The sequence below is a fragment of the Panulirus ornatus genome, chromosome 48 (genome assembly GCF_036320965.1).
Source record: "Panulirus ornatus isolate Po-2019 chromosome 48, ASM3632096v1, whole genome shotgun sequence".
In the NCBI taxonomy this organism is placed as follows: Eukaryota; Metazoa; Arthropoda; class Malacostraca; order Decapoda; family Palinuridae; genus Panulirus; species Panulirus ornatus.
This window is the reverse complement of record NC_092271.1, coordinates 1,257,744-1,274,410: the sequence shown is the minus strand read 5'-3', so window position 1 is coordinate 1,274,410 and position 16,667 is coordinate 1,257,744. Positions and strand designations below refer to the sequence as shown.

Below are 16,667 nucleotides of genomic sequence, written 5' to 3'. Positions count from 1 at the left end.
GAACGAGTAGAAGTAAAAGACCAAATTGGAGGTGGAAAGATGGAGTTAAAAAGATTTTGAGTGATCGGGGCCTAAACATGCAGGAGGGTGAAAGGCGTGCAAGGAATAGAGTGAACAGGAACGAAGTGGTATACCGGGGTCGACGTGCTGTCAATGGATTGAATCAGGGCATGTGGAGCGTCTGAGGTAAACCATGGAGAGTTCTGTGGGGTATGGACGTGGAACGAGAGCTGTGGTTTCGGTGCATTATTACATGACAGCTAGAGACTGAGTGTGAATGAATGGGGCCTTTGTTGTCTTTTCCTAGCGCTACCTCGCACACATGAGGGGGGAGGGGGTTGTCATTCCATGTGTGGAGAGGTGGCGATGGGATTAAATAAAGGCAGACAGTATGAGTTATGCACATGTGTATAAATGTATTGTCTGTGTATGTATATATGTGTGTACATTGAGATGTATAGGTATGTATATTTGCATGTGTGGACGTGTATGTATATACATGTGTATGTGGGTGGGTTGGGCCATTTCTTTCGTCTGTTTCCTTGCGCTACCTCTCTAACGCGGGAGACAGCGACTAAGCAAAATGAATAAATAATAAATAATATATACATATATATATATATATTTTTTTTTTTTTTTTTTTATACTTTGTCGCTGTCTCCCGCGTTTGCGAGGTAGCGCAAGGAAACAGACGAAAGAAATGGCCCAACCCCCCCCATACACATGTACATACACACGTCCACACACGCAAATATACATACCTACACAGCTTTCCATGGTTTACCCCGGACGCTTCACATGCCTTGATTCAATCCACTGACAGCACGTCAACCCCTGTATACCACATCGCTCCAATTCACTCTATTCCTTGCCCTCCTTTCACCCTCCTGCATGTTCAGGCCCCGATCACACAAAATCCTTTTCACTCCATCTTTCCACCTCCAATTTGGTCTCCCTCTTCTCCTCGTTCCCTCCACCTCCGACACATATATCCTCTTCGTCAATCTTTCCTCACTCATTCTCTCTATGTGCCCAAACCATTTCAAAACACCCTCTTCTGCTCTCTCAACCACGCTCTTTTTATTTCCACACATCTCTCTTACCCTTACGTTACTTACTCGATCAAACCACCTCACACCACACATTGTCCTCAAACATCTCATTTCCAGCACATCCATCCTCCTGCGCACAACTCTATCCATAGCCCACGCCTCGCAACCATACAACATTGTTGGAACCACTATTCCTTCAAACATACCCATTTTTGCTTTCCGGGATAATGTTCTCGACTTCCACACATTTTTCAAGGCTCCCAAAATTTTCGCCCCCTCCCCCACCCTATGATCCACTTCCGCTTCCATGGTTCCATCCGCTGACAAATCCACTCCCAGATATCTAAAACACTTCACTTCCTCCAGTTTTTCTCCATTCAAACTCACCTCCCAATTGACTTGACCCTCAACCCTACTGTACCTAATAACCTTGCTCTTATTCACATTTACTCTTAACTTTCTTCTTCCACACACTTTACCAAACTCCGTCACCAGCTTCTGCAGTTTCTCACATGAATCCGCCATCAGCGCTGTATCATCAGCGAACAACAACTGACTCACTTCCCAAGCTCTCTCATCCCCAACAGACTTCATACTTGCCCCTCTTTCCAAGACTCTTGCATTTACCTCCCTAACAACCCCATCCATAAACAAATTAAACAACCATGGAGACATCACACACCCCTGCCGCAAACCTACATTCACTGAGAACCAATCACTTTCCTCTCTTCCTACACGTACACATGCCTTACATCCTCGATAAAAACTTTTCACTGCTTCTAACAACTTTCCTCCCACACCATATATTCTTAATACCTTCCACAGAGCATCTCTATCAACTCTATCATATGCCTTCTCCAGATCCATAAATGCTACATACAAATCCATTTGCTTTTCTAAGTATTTCTCACATACATTCTTCAAAGCAAACACCTGATCCACACATCCTCTACCACTTCTGAAACCACACTGCTCTTCCCCAATCTGATGCTCTGTACATGCCTTCACCCTCTCAATCAATACCCTCCCATATAATTTACCAGGAATACTCAACAAACTTATACCTCTGTAATTTGAGCACTCACTCTTATCCCCTTTGCCTTTGTACAATGGCACTATGCACGCATTCCGCCAATCCTCAGGCACCTCACCATGAGTCATACATACATTAAATAACCTTACCAACCAGTCAACAATACAGTCACCCCCTTTTTTAATAAATTCCACTGCAATACCATCCAAACCTGCTGCCTTGCCGGCTTTCATCTTCCGCAAAGCTTTTACTACCTCTTCTCTGTTTACCAAATCATTTTCCCAACCCTCTCACTTTGCACACCACTTCGACCCAAACACCCTATATCTGCCACTCTGTCATCAGACACATTCAACAAACCTTCAAAATACTCATTCCATCTCCTTCTCACATCACCACTACTTGTTTTCACCTCCCCATTTACGCCCTTCACTGAAGTTCCCATTTGCTCCCTTGTCTTACGCACCCTATTTACCTCCTTCCAGAACATCTTTTTATTCTCCCTAAAATTTACTGATATTCTCTCACCCCAACTCTCATTTGCCCTTTTTTTCACCTCTTGCACCTTTCTCTTGACCTCCTGTTTCTTTCTTTTATACTTCTCCCACTCAATTGCATTTTTTCCCTGCAAAAATCGTCCAAATGCCTCTCTCTTCTCTTTCACTACTACTCTTACTTCTTCATCCCACCACTCACTACCCTTTCTAAACAGCCCACCTCCCACTCTTCTCATGCCACAAGCATCTTTTGCGCAATCCATCACTGATTCCCTAAATACATTCCATTCCTCCCCCACTCCCCTTACTTCCATTGTTCTCACCTTTTTCCATTCTGTACACAGTCTCTCCTGATACTTCCTCACACAGGTCTCCTTCCCAAGCTCACTTACTCTCACCACCTTCTTCACCCCAACATTCACTCTTCTTTTCTGAAAACCCATACTAATCTTCCCTTAGCCTCCACAAGATAATGATCAGACATCCCTCCAGTTGCACCTCTCAGCACATTGACATCCAAAAGTCTCTCTTTCGCACGCCTGTCAATTAACACGTAATCCAATAACGCTCTCTGGCCATCTCTCCTACTTACATAAGTATACTTATGTATATCTCGCTTTTTAAACCAGGTATTCCCAATCATCAGTCCTTTTTCAGCACATAAATCTACAAGCTCTTCACCATTTCCATTTACAACACTGAACACCCCATGCATACCAATTATTCCCTCAACTGCCACATTACTCACCTTTGCATTCAAATCACCCATCACTATAACCCGGTCTCGTGCATCAAAACCGCTAACACACTCATTTAGCTGCTCCCAAAACACTTGCCTCTCATGATCTTTCTTCTCATGCCCAGGTGCATATGCACCAATAATCACCCACCTCTCTCCATCAACTTATATTCGTATATATATACGAATAAAGTGTATATGAACGCGCACCTTCATAGAACATACAAAGCTCCATCAGCCAGAATCGAACCTGGGACCCCTTGTGCAAGAGGCAAGCATGCTAACCGCTAGGCTAAGGGACTGTATAATAGGAAACATGTATGTTCTATGAAGGTGCGCGTTCATATACACTTTTTTCGTATTCATATAACTCCGCATTGTACAGTCAGGTTCGGTAAAACGCTATCAGCTGGCTATGTGTTCTGTTCGGAAACAACCGATAGACCCCGTTGCTCACCATAGTGAGACGAAGGGTATTCGAGTACTTAGTATTTCGAATAGTTGTTTCCTATTATACAGTCCCTTAGCCTAGCGGTTAGCATGCCTGCCTCTTGCACAAGGGGTCCCAGGTTCGATCCTGGCTGATGGAGCATTGTATTTGATATATATATATATATATATATATATATATATATATATATATATATATATGCAGTTTGGTTTATGTATGTAGATGATGTTCCTTGTGTTTGGCCAACAAATGAGAATTTACAAATATTTCTCCCCTTACTTAACAATTTAGTACCTTCCATCAAATTTACTGTAGAAAACGAAGATAATGGTATGTTACCATTTTTAGATTACATGATCCATATACAAGGAAACAAGTTGAAGTTTAGCATATACAGAAAACCCACCAATCTATGCTCATATATCCATTATTACTCATCTCAACATGACAGAGTTAAATTATCATCATTTCAATCTATCTTCTTAAGACATTACGTATTTGCAGTCCAGAGTTTATTGATGATGAGTTTGAGTAGATATATTCTATTGGATCTAAGTTAAAGTACCTAGATCTTTCATTGATAAATCCCTTAAGTTAGCAAAGAAATCATTTTATAGAGTTGAGCCCAAACCTCCCATTGACACCAAGAATCTTTTAGTTTTCCCTTTTACTAATAATTTCATTTTGCTTCCCATATTGCTTAAATCCTTTAATGTAAATGTTGCCTTTAGCAACAAGAATACTATAAAGAATATCTTAAACAGGAATTCACCAGAAAATTCTCTTGGATGCATCTATAAAGTTCCTTGTGGAAAATGTGATAAATTTTATGTTGGTCAGACTGGTAAGGATCTTTCTGTTAGACTTAAGCAACATAAATATAGTATACGAACGGGACAAGAATCAAATGCCTTGTTTAATCACGTTAAAAACTATGATCATTGTATTGACTGGAGCAACGCCATCTCAGTTACTAGCTCTAACTCTATTACCATAAGAAATATCATTGATTCTTCTATTATTAGATACACAAAGAATTATGATCTTAATATTAGTGATGGTCTATACAAATTAGATAATTTTATTGTTGATAAAATTTGTACAATGATAAGTTTATGAACGCTCGTAGTATGTTTTGGACAATCACATGCTTACCAAATAGCGTCCTAGCTTCGCCTCTTCGATGTATATCAACTGACTGGTATATTTCTCTCTTGTGTCTACCCTGATGATGTGATTATTACACGAAAGTGCACTTGGGAACTTATCGTGTTTTATTTTCCCCGTGGACTCATAGGAATATATATATATATATATATATATATATATATATATATATATATATATATATATATATATATATATATATATATGTGTTTTTTTTTATTTTCCAAAAGAAGGAACAGAGAAGGGGGCCAGGGCCAGGTGAGGATATTCGCTCAGAGGCCCAGTCCTCTGTTCTTAACGCTACCTTGCTAATGCGGGAAATGGCGAATAGTTTGAAAGAATATATCTATATATAAATATATATATATACATATATATATATATATATATATATATATATATATATATATATATATATATATATATATATATATATATATAAATATATATATATATAGATAGATAGAGTTTTGGAAAGAGGGGCAAGTATGAAGTCTGTTGGGGATGAGAGAGCTTGGGAAGTGAGTCAGTTGTTGTTCGCTGATGATACAGCGCTGGTGGCTGATTCATGTGAGAAACTGCAGAAGCTGGTGACTGAGCTTGGTAAAGTGTGTGAAAGAAGAAAGTTAAGAGTAAATGTGAATAAGAGCAAGGTTATTAGGTACAGTAGGGTTGAGGGTCAAGTCAATTGGGAGGTGAGTTTGAATGGAGAAAAACTGGAGGAAGTAAAGTGTTTTAGATATCTGGGAGTGGATCTGGCAGCGGATGGAGCCATGGAAGCGGAAGTGGATCATAGGATGGGGGAGGGGGCGAAAATTCTGGGAGCCTTGAAGAATGTGTGGAAGTCGAGAACATTATCTCGGAAAGCAAAAATGGGTATGTTTGAAGGAATAGTGGTTCCAACAATGTTGTATGGTTGCGAGGCGTGGGCTATGGATAGAGTGGTGCGCAGGAGGATGGATGTGCTGGAAATGAGATGTTTGAGGACAATGTGTGGTGTGAGGTGGTTTGATCAAGTAAATAACGTAAGGGTAAGAGAGATGTGTGGAAATAAAAAGAGCGTGGTTGAGAGAGCAGAAGAGGGTGTTTTGAAATGGTTTTGGGCACATGGAGAGAATGAGTGAGGAAAGATTGACCAAGAGGATATATGTGTCGGAGGTGGAGGGAACGAGGAGAAGAGGGAGACCAAATTGGAGGTGGAAGGATGGAGTGAAAAAGATTTTGTGTGATCGGGGCCTGAACATGCAGGAGGGTGAAAGGAGGGCAAGGAATAGAGTGAATTGGAGCGATGTGTTGTACCGGGGTTGACGTGCTGTCAGTGGATTGAATCAGGGCATGTGAAGCGTCTGGGGTAAACCATGGAAAGCTGTGTAGGTATGTATATTTGCGTGTGTGGACGTATGTATATACATTTGTATGGGGGTGGGTTGGGCCATTTATTTCGTCTGTTTCCTTGCGGTACCTCGCAAACGCGGGGGACAGCGACAAAGAAAGAAAAAAAAAATAAAAAAAAATAGATAAATAGATAGATAGGTAGATAGATAGATAGATAGATAGATAATCGTTGGTATGCAATCAGCCTGGCAACACTTAACAGTGTGCTAATACCACAATGAACACATTCGCTTATTGCCTGGTATGTTCCGTAATCTCAATTGGCTCACTATCATCGAGGATTACACTCACGTGAAGTTGGTTGACTGATCATTCAGTAAATGACTAAATCAAATGTTCACTGAGCCTTGTTACTTGAGCTGGAATTGATTAATAACAGGTAAGTCATCCAACTCTTACTTATAAGTGAGTGTTATGTGTTCAGTTGCTAGTGTGGCAATAGCATACTACCTCCCACGCTTGTGTAGTGACTCCGTGTGAGGAGCCAGTGTTTTTCGTTCCTCCAGCCACACATGAATGATGACCAGGACAGCTTCCGTCAGTTATCTTGGGCAAATGACTGTGGCTTGATGACGGGTCATCGTAGTTACAGACGGCTGGTCGTCCTTGCTTGTAAGAAGGTCATCAGTTATATCTAGCGGGGAGCGGTCACCAGTACTACAAGGTATAACTAGGTACTGGAGAGGATGACTTTGAGGTGTAACTTGATGCAAGAGACGCTGGCGAAAGCGTAGCTTGGATCTGTGATAGAATGCTGCGGTACGCTGTAAGGCTGCCCCTGTGCGCTACCACCAAGCCGAATCTATAGTGGGAAATCCTGGATGGTATTACAGTGGAATTTATTAAAAAAGGGGATGACTGTGTTGTTGATTGGTTGGTAAGGATATTCAGTGTATGTATGGATCAAGGTGAAGTGCCTGAGGATTGGCAGGATGCATACATAGTGCCATTGTACAAAGGTAAAGGGGATAAAGGCGAGTGTTCAAATTTCAGAGGCATAAGTTTGTCGACCATTCCTGGGAAATTATATGGGAGGATATTGATTGAGATAGTAAAGGCATTTGTAGAGCATCAAATTGGGGAAGAGCAGTTTGGTTTCAGAAGTGGTAGAGATGTGTGGATTAAGAATTTGCTTTAAAGAATGTATGTGAGAAATACTTAAAGAAACAGATGGATTTGTATGTAGCATTTATAGATCTGGAGAAGGCATATGATAGGGTTGATAGAGATGATCTGTGGAAGGTTTTCAGAGTATATGATGTGTTAGTTGTGTTGCTAGAAGCAGTGAAAAGTTTTTATCAGGATGTAAGGCATGTGTGCGAGTAGGAAGAAAAGAAAGTGATTGGTTCGCAGTGAATGTCGGTTTGCGGCAGGGGTGCGTGATGTCTCCATGGTTGTTTAATTTGTTGATGGATGTGGTTGTTAGGGAGGTGAATGCAAGAGTTTTAGAGAGAGGGGTAAGAATACAGTCTGTTGTGGATGAGAGGGCTTGGGAAGTGGGTCATTTGCTGTTTTCTGATGATACAGCGCTGGTGGCTGATGCGGGTGCCTGAGTTTGGTAAAGTGTGTCAAAGAAGAAAGTTGAGAGCAAACGTGAATAAGAGCAAGGTTATTAGATTCAGTAGAGTTGAGGAACAAGTTAATTGGGAGATAAATCTGAATGGAGAAAAACTGGAGGAAGTGAAGTGTTTTAGATATCTAAGAGCAGACTTAGCAGCAAATGGAACCATGGTAGCGGAAGTGAGTCACTTGGTAGAGGAGGGAGTGAAGGTTTTCGAAGCGTTGAAGAACGTGTGGAAGGCGAGAACGTTATCTCGAAAAGCAAAAATGGGTATTTTGGAAGGAATAGTCGTTCCAACCATGTCATTTAATATATGTATGATTCATGGTGAGGTGCCTGAGACGTAGCTAGGACGCTATTTGGTAAACAGATGACTACCCGAATGGAGGTCGGGTGTGTTTAGGTCTGGCAACTTTTTTATCATAAACTTGTTATATGGACAAGAAGGGGAACTGTGTACAAATTTTATCAAGAACAAAGTTGTCCAATTTGCATAGACCTTCACTAATATCAATTCTGAAATTTTTTGTGTACCTAAAATTAGAAGATTCAAGAATATTTCTCTTAGTACAAGAGTTAGAGTTAATAACTGAGATGGCATTACTCCAGTCAATACAATGATCGTAGTTTTTAACATGAGATGGCATTACTCCAGTCAATACAATGATCATAGTTTTTAACATGATTAAACAAGGAAATTGATTCTTGTCCTGTTGTTATGCTATACTGATGTTGCTTAAGTTTAACAAAAAGATCCTTACCAGTCTGCCCAACATAAAACTCGTCACAATTTTCACATATTCTTTGCTTCAAATCTACTAATGATATTAACTTCTCTTCCTCAACAGCAAGCAAAGGTTATAGGAATTTCTTTTTTATCATCTGGTAGATGCCTTTCTCTCACTACGCTAATCCCTGAATTTCTGATCTGTTCTACCATTACAAACAGACATGAATGGACGGCTTATATGGTTAGCTAATCTCTCTCTCTCTCTCTCTCTCTCTCTCTCTCTCTCTCTCTCTCTCTCTCTCTCTCTCTCTCTCTCTCTCTCTCTCTCTCTCTCTCTCTCTCTCTCTCTCTCCTATAAGATAAGAGTCATTTCAGACGACATTAGTTAAAGACAATCATCACCTTCATCCACTGTGTTTTCTTTCCAGCAAGCTGCACCTCGGGTCAGAGAGGCCATCAAACCTACTGGCTTTGTTACCTTAATTGGTGGGTTCGAACCCTCCGGGCCCTCGTCTACTTCCTCCAATGGAAAGCTACCAAATCCTAACTCAGCACTACCACTTCCTTCCACTGTGGCCACACCACACCATCCTTTCACACCACCTTCTCCAGCTACCACACCCTCCCTCCCTCATCAACACAATTTCCTCCTCCCTCCTTGGCTACCACACCCTCCCTCATCAACACCACTCTTGATGTCTCTGATCACCACACCCTGAACGGTGGAGTAACATTGTTCGATGGGTTAACTTTTGTCCCCACAATTTTCCTCCACGTCCCTTCTATAATGCCCGTACAGCCTTTCCCACAAACCGTACGTATAACATGATATAATTTTTCCCGAAATAGGTCACCCCGGAGCCAGAATATTTCTCTCCCTACAAGGAAATGAATGAATTACTGGCACTTATTTCGTGGTTTAGTAGTTGTGCGTCTGACAGGTTCCTCGACGCGGCTACATACTGGGGACGGACGGACGGACAGCTAGGAGCTCCTTCTGTTATGATCTAGACATAACCCCGTCCATGACTTCTCCAGTAGACGACATGACTCTGTTGAGCAAGGGATCGGGCCGCTGGAGGATGCCTCCCAATCTTATTCTCCTTCCTCTCTCTACGCCAACAGACAACAGGGTCGTGTTGGAGAAGCGGTGGCGTTGCTGGAGAAGAGCCTGCAGTACGACGCCACCAACAGAGATGCAGTGTCCGTTTTGGCGGGGCTGTACGGGGACGCTGGACGCCCCACCGACGCCGAGAACCTGCACCTGGCGCTGCTGGCGGCTCGCCCCTCTGACCCCGCCGTCCACAACAACTACGCCGCCTTCCTCCACACCAACGGTCAGTGTTCATATCTGCCTGACCTCTCATGACCTTCCTCCACACCAACGGTCAGTGTTCATATCTGCCTGACCTCTCATGACCTTCCTCCACACCAACGGTCAGTGTTCATATCTGCCTGACCTCTCATGACCTTCCTCCACACCAACGGTCAGTGTTCATATCTGCCTGACCTCTCATGACCTTCCTCCACACCAACGGTCAGTGTTCATATCTGCCTGACCTCTCATGACCTTCCTCCACACCAACGGTCAGTGATCATATCTGCCTGACCTTTCATGACCTTCCTCCACACCAACGGTCAGTGATCATATCTGCCTGACCTTTCATGACCTTCCTCCACACCAACGGTCAGTGTTCATATCTGCCTGACCTCTCATGACCTTCCTCCACACCAACGGTCAGTGTTCATATCTGCCTGACCTCTCATGACCTTCCTCCACACCAACGGTCAGTGTTCATATCTGCCTGACCTCTCATGACCTTCCTCCACACCAACGGTCAGTGTTCATATCTGCCTGACCTCTCATGACCTTCCCTAACAGCAGTCAGATCCTGCACTTGACTTAGGTTCTCATGATCTACTTTGAATTGCTTACCTCTATGATGACTTCTTATGATTCTATTGACAAGTCATGAACTACAATGAAATATCATGAACAGTCTTGATCTTATCAAACCTCAATGTACATAAGTTCGCCCGAACCACACACCTGAAGACCATGGTACCCACACATCAGCTGGTCTTTGTATGTCTCCATCATACCAATCCTCCTCCCACACACGACATACTGAGAACACTCATCATCATGCTATCATACTACTGTAATGCCATTATACATCGTCATACACTCAACCCTAGTACTACAACGGTCATTATACATGACTGCAACAGCCAGGAACCACCTCATTTGGCCATACAGCGTAAACTGCTTGTCTGGAAAAGCATCGCCACTCCCACGCCTGGTTAACCTCTGTCACGCCTAGTTAACCAAGCATCACCACTGTCACGCCTGGTTGACCACTGTCACGCCTGGTTAACCAAGCATCACCACTGTCACGCCTGGTTAATCAGTCACGCCTGTCTAACCACTATCACGCCTAGTTAACCAAGCATCATCATTGTCACGCCTGGTTAACCACTGTCACGCCTAGTTAACCAAGCATCACCACTGTCACGCCTGGTTAACCAGTCACGCCTAGTTAACCAAGCATCACTACTGTCACGCCTGGTTAATCAGTCACGCCTGTCTAACCACTATCACGCCTAGTTAACCAAGCATCATCATTGTCACGCCTGGTTAACCACTGTCACGCCTGTCTAACCACTGTCATGCCTGGTTAACCAAGCATCATCATTGTCACACCTGGTTAACCACATTCATAGTTAAGGTTAATTGTGGTCAGAAGCATGTGACGGTCACAAGGGGATATCATTGTGCATCTGGTCGCAAACACTAGTGACACTAATGGTGTGAACACCAGCAACCAACCCGCCTCAATGTGCCTCAGGCTATCTTGGGAGGATGCTCTGTCTTTACCCCTCCTTACTGCCAATCTATTTCTATAATTCAGTTTCTGGGCGCTGTATCTCGGCCATTTGTGCGTCAAGGCGGTTGGCTCTTAGTTTCAAAGAAGAAAAAAGTCCAAATTCTTGCCTTGGAGTAAGAAAATGTGGGCATATGTGAGTTTTTTTTTTTTAACACAGTGGGAGCTTAGAACGCTGTCAGGCGGCTGCTCGCTAGCAATCTTGGTCTCCCTGACAACGTCATCCCACCGCCAGAACCTGCTCGCCCAAGGAAGACTTCTAGATCCACAGATAACTTCCTAAAACGAGAAGTATCGAAGTAAGTCCACATTTCTGCTGCCGAACTCAAGAAAAGCTATCCAAAACATCTAGAAAACGTTTCTCACAGAAACATTGAACATCGCCTGCAAAAGCACCTTCACATTCCCTTCCGTAAGCCTGCTGGCAGATCCCTGCTTGCGAAGGAAATGAAACGCAAACGACTCGCATTTGCAGTGAAATACAAGGACTTGAGTGAGCAACAATGGAGTAAGGTAATGTTTTCCAATGAAAATTCACTCAGGTGTGTGTAGCAGGAGAAGGTGCCAGCCGGTAATGCTATCGTTTCACAGTGAAGACGGTGAAACAACCAGACAGTGTTATGATCTGAGGCTGCTGTAGTGGTGCAGTGGGTGAGAAGCGTTGTATCTCTTACCTAAAAACACTACAGTAAATAGAGATCAGTACACTAAGGTGCCAGAGAACCATCGGCTTCCTTTCCATGATTCACGGACGTGATCACTTTATGCAGGATAGCACACCCTGCCAGGAGGTTAGGAAAGTTGAACTGGTTATCAGGGAATAGCATTCTTCTACTGGACTGTGGACCTTCCAGACCTTTACCTAGTCGAGATATTCTGGAACCAGATGAAAGTCAAGCTTGCTTTCTGCAACACTCATTGGCGCCTCGCTTCACTCAGATCAAGACTCGACAGACGCAAAACAAGGACCTACAATACTTCAGGAACCTTGCCAGTACCAAGTTCGGCGTCTTCAGTCGGTAATCAAGGAGAGATGAAGTGTGACGTCACCTTTGAAGATATATGGGAAGGACGAGGTTTTTGCGGAAACTAATGTTTCAAATGGCTTCTTCCTGCTACAGTAATCAAATAGTTTCACCATAAAGCCGAAGAGTTTGCCACTACACATAACCCTAATTCTCCAAGAGATCTTGAAATTCTGTTAAGAATCACTAAAACAAATGACTCACTGAAAAAAAGTATATTGAATTATGAAAATCAATTCAAGCTGGGCTATTCTCTTGCCATTAAGGAAACTTAAATAATTTAGGATTATCAAGATATCTAATAAAGGAGACACACAAGAATGACCCAAGAATGAGTGGAACGTCCTATGGTGGTCATGTCAGACACATAGGGTGTTATTCTTCTCTCTCTCTCTCTCTCTCTCTCTCTCTCTCTCTCTCTCTCTCTCTCTCTCTCTCTCTCTCTCTCTCTCTCTCTCTCTCTCTCTCTCTCTCTCTCTCAGATAAGCAAACGTCGATGTGTGTGAAGAAATTAAAGTTAATTTTTCGTGATTTTACAGCTAGAGTTGCAGATCCTGACGCATTCAAGGGCCGGCCACCTTGGGTACAGCGCATACATTCGAATTTTGGTTACGACTGTCGATCCACAGTTAGCCCAGCTGTTCATCTACCCCTAGCATTTGGTTAACAAGGTAGTGCCAGAAACACAAAGACAGGCCGCATCCGCTTATATCTATTTTCTAGCTGTCATATGTAACGCATCGAAACCACAGCTCCCTAACCACATCCACGCCCCACAGACCTTTCCATGGTTTACCCCCAGACGTTTCACATGTCGTGGTTCAGTCCATTACAGCACGTTGACCCTTGTATACCTCATCGTTCTAATTCACCCAATCTCGTCCACGCCTTTCACCCTCCCGTATGTTTAGGCTTCAATTCCTCAAAATCTTTTTCTCTCCATCCTTCCATCTCCAACTTAGTCTCTCCATTCTCCTTGTTTCCTCCACTCCTGACGCGTATATCCTCTTTGTTCAACCCTTACCTCACTCGCTCTTTCCATACGTTCAAACCATTTTAGCAGACTCTTTTCAGCTCTCTCAACCATAATCTCTCTTTATTACCACACCTTTTACTTCTTACTCTATCATACCACTTCATACCACATATTGTCTCCTCAAACATTTCATTTCCAACATATCCACCCTCCTCCTTAAAACCCAGTCTATAGCTCATGCCTCGTATCTATTTAACATTGTTGGACTATCACAACTTCAAATATATTCATTTTTACCCTCATCTCATTTCCACATATTCTTCAGTGCTTCCAGAACCTTTGCCTCCTTCCTCGCCCTATGATTCACTTCCGCTTTTATAGTTCTCATTTACTACCAATCTGCTCCCAGATATCTAAGGCACTCAACTTCCTCCATTTTTTCACCATCAAACTCATACACTAAACAACTTGTCCCTCAATCCTGCTTAACCCAACCACCTTGCTTTATTCATATTCACACTCAATTTTCTCCTCCAATCTTTTCTAAACTGTAACCAGTGTTGTATCATCAGCAAAAAACTGACTCACTTCCCAGTCCCACTCATCCCTCACAAACTCATACTCACCCCTCTCTTCTAGACTCCTGCATTTACCTCTCTCACCACCTCATCGATAAACAATTTGAACAACCATGGTAACATCACACAAACCTGCTACAGACGAATCTTCACTTGGAACTATCCACTCTCCTCTCGTCCTACTCGTATACGTACCTTACAGCCTTGGTAAAAACGTCTCTGCTTCCAGCAGCTTTCCTCTCACACAGTATGTTCCAAAGATCTCCACAAGTCATCTTTATCTATCCTAATTTATACTTTTTTCCAGATTGATAAATGCCACAAATGTTTCTCTAAGTCTCCATACATCCTCTACTCTGAAACCACACTGCTGCTCCCCTAATCTGATGCTCTGTATAGGCCCTTACCCTCTCGGTCAATACCCTCCCATATGATGTCCCAGGAATACTCAACAAACTTATACCACTGTGTTTTGAACACTAACGTTTACCCCTTCGCCTTTGTACATGTGCCCAAAGTAGACAGATTAAGTTCTACTAGCTGTCCGTTTATGTCATGATACACACACTTGATTGTATTTACAACCACAACCTTCAAACCCGTTTTTTTTCGATGCCTGCATCTGAGAAATCAAGCTTCCTATACATGCAAGTATTTCACTGAGGATGTCCCAGCTAAAGAGAATGACCTGGAAACCTCCTCCGCCGGTCAGACAATCCACCTCTTGTTCTGTTTGTGGTCACTTGGCTGGACGTGAGCCGCAGGTGATCACTTATTTCTTGTCGTAATTTTACAGTTACCAACTCACTGCTCTAATCAGCACAGTTGGAGCAAATACTCTTGCTGAAGGACTCAAGGTTGTACCTCTTCCTCTATAATGACTAAGGTTGTGGCACAGGATCCAATACTCTCGTAAATATCTTCCATAAGAACGAACAGTTCACGGCATACCAACTCCACCTGGACGATCGGTGTTTCTCTTACATCATAACTCAGGTAACCAGGCCACGTCCACTCCTCCCTGGGACAAAGCGTCATTAATGGCTACATATGGCTCCCCTGTCAGCCAAGCTTACCTAAACCTGACTTTCTCTATCTCCAGACGGCCGCCATATGCCTGGCTAACTGTCTGTGGAGTCACACTCAGCAAAATCTGTCTGATATAACAACCACAACCTCACACACCAAGACTGCTGGTTGTAGCCGCCACCTGGGGACGGCTCCTACAGTGCTTGTGAGGGAGGACGCCTTCCCTCTGCACTGAGAACTGATCCTTCCCTGGTTGGCTAACCTATAATTCGTAGGGTGTGGTGAGCCACAGACCACGAATCTGGGTTTCTTTAAATGGTCCACATGGGCCATACGGTTCTACCTTGTGGTTCCACGCTTTTGTTCACATGGAGTTTCGCCTGTAAAATCCCATGAACTTTCCTCCTACCATGGAATAGGACCATTCCTCTCCTGGCTGTGAGCCATAACTAACTCTGCCCCTCTTGTGTATCATGTTCACTCGAAGTGTGTTGTAGACAACGCATACCCCTGTCTGCCATCTGTAAGCAACGTTCCGTACAGTGAAATATATTCTGCTTCAGAGATGTACGGATGTGCAGATATTCTTCCACACTATACACAGAACTCAGCTTAGAATATCGGCTCAAGTGTGCAGGATAAAATGCGGGAAATCTTAAACATAGACATCCAAACCTAAACTAATGGCTCACTAGTTACTAGGGACAACCTCGTCCTAGATACTTGCTGCTGCCTTACTCGCTGGCTGGCTGGCTGGCTGACTGAGCTGACTAGCTGACTGGCTGGCTGAGCTGGCTGGATGGCTGGCTGGCTGGCTAGCTGGCTGGCTGACTGAGCTGACTAGCTGACTGGCTGGCTGAGCTGGCTGGATAGCTGGCTGGTTGGCTAGCTGGCTGGCTGACTGAGCTGACTAGCTGACTGGCTGGCTGAGCTGGCTGGATGGCTGGCTGGCTGAGCTGGTTGGCTGGCTGGCTGAGCTGGGTTGCTGGCTGGCTGGCTGAGCTGGCTGGATGGCAGGCTGGCTGAGCTGGCTGGCTGGCTGGCTGGCTGACTGGCTGGCTGGCTGGCTGAGCTGGTAAGAAACTGTCGCTCTCACTGTTCCACGCGTTATAAAATTCCTTAAATGATCGACTGTTCCACACTTTCCACGATGCTTTTGATTCCTGTTGTCATTTGAAACACCAGAAAATATTCGATTCCACCAATTACCCATAGATGCCCCTAGCACCGACCACAGAAGGTCAACATAGTGGCGACCACAGATGGTCATCAGTCACCACAGATGGTCATCACAGTGTCTACAGATACTGTCATCCAAACAAATCTTGTTATTGTGTTAATATGTTAGTCAGATGTTGGAGCTAAGTATCAACACCACAGAAGGATATCCTCCATGCCTACAGTGATCATTGCCACGAGTCTTCTCTACAGATCCGCTGAGGATGTCTAATGAGACTTATTCCCACGAGTCATGAGTCGTCCATGAGAAGTGGCCCATATTAAGAGCACACGAATGGCATCGGTCGACTTATCCTTTCACGTTTTTGGT

At 43.6% G+C, this 16,667-nt stretch overlaps 1 pseudogene; it reads left to right on the top strand.

Annotated features, from left to right (window-relative positions):
• Window positions 1-16,667, top strand: part of LOC139764050 (protein O-mannosyl-transferase TMTC1-like) — a 571,510-nt pseudogene that overhangs the window by 479,909 nt on the left and 74,934 nt on the right.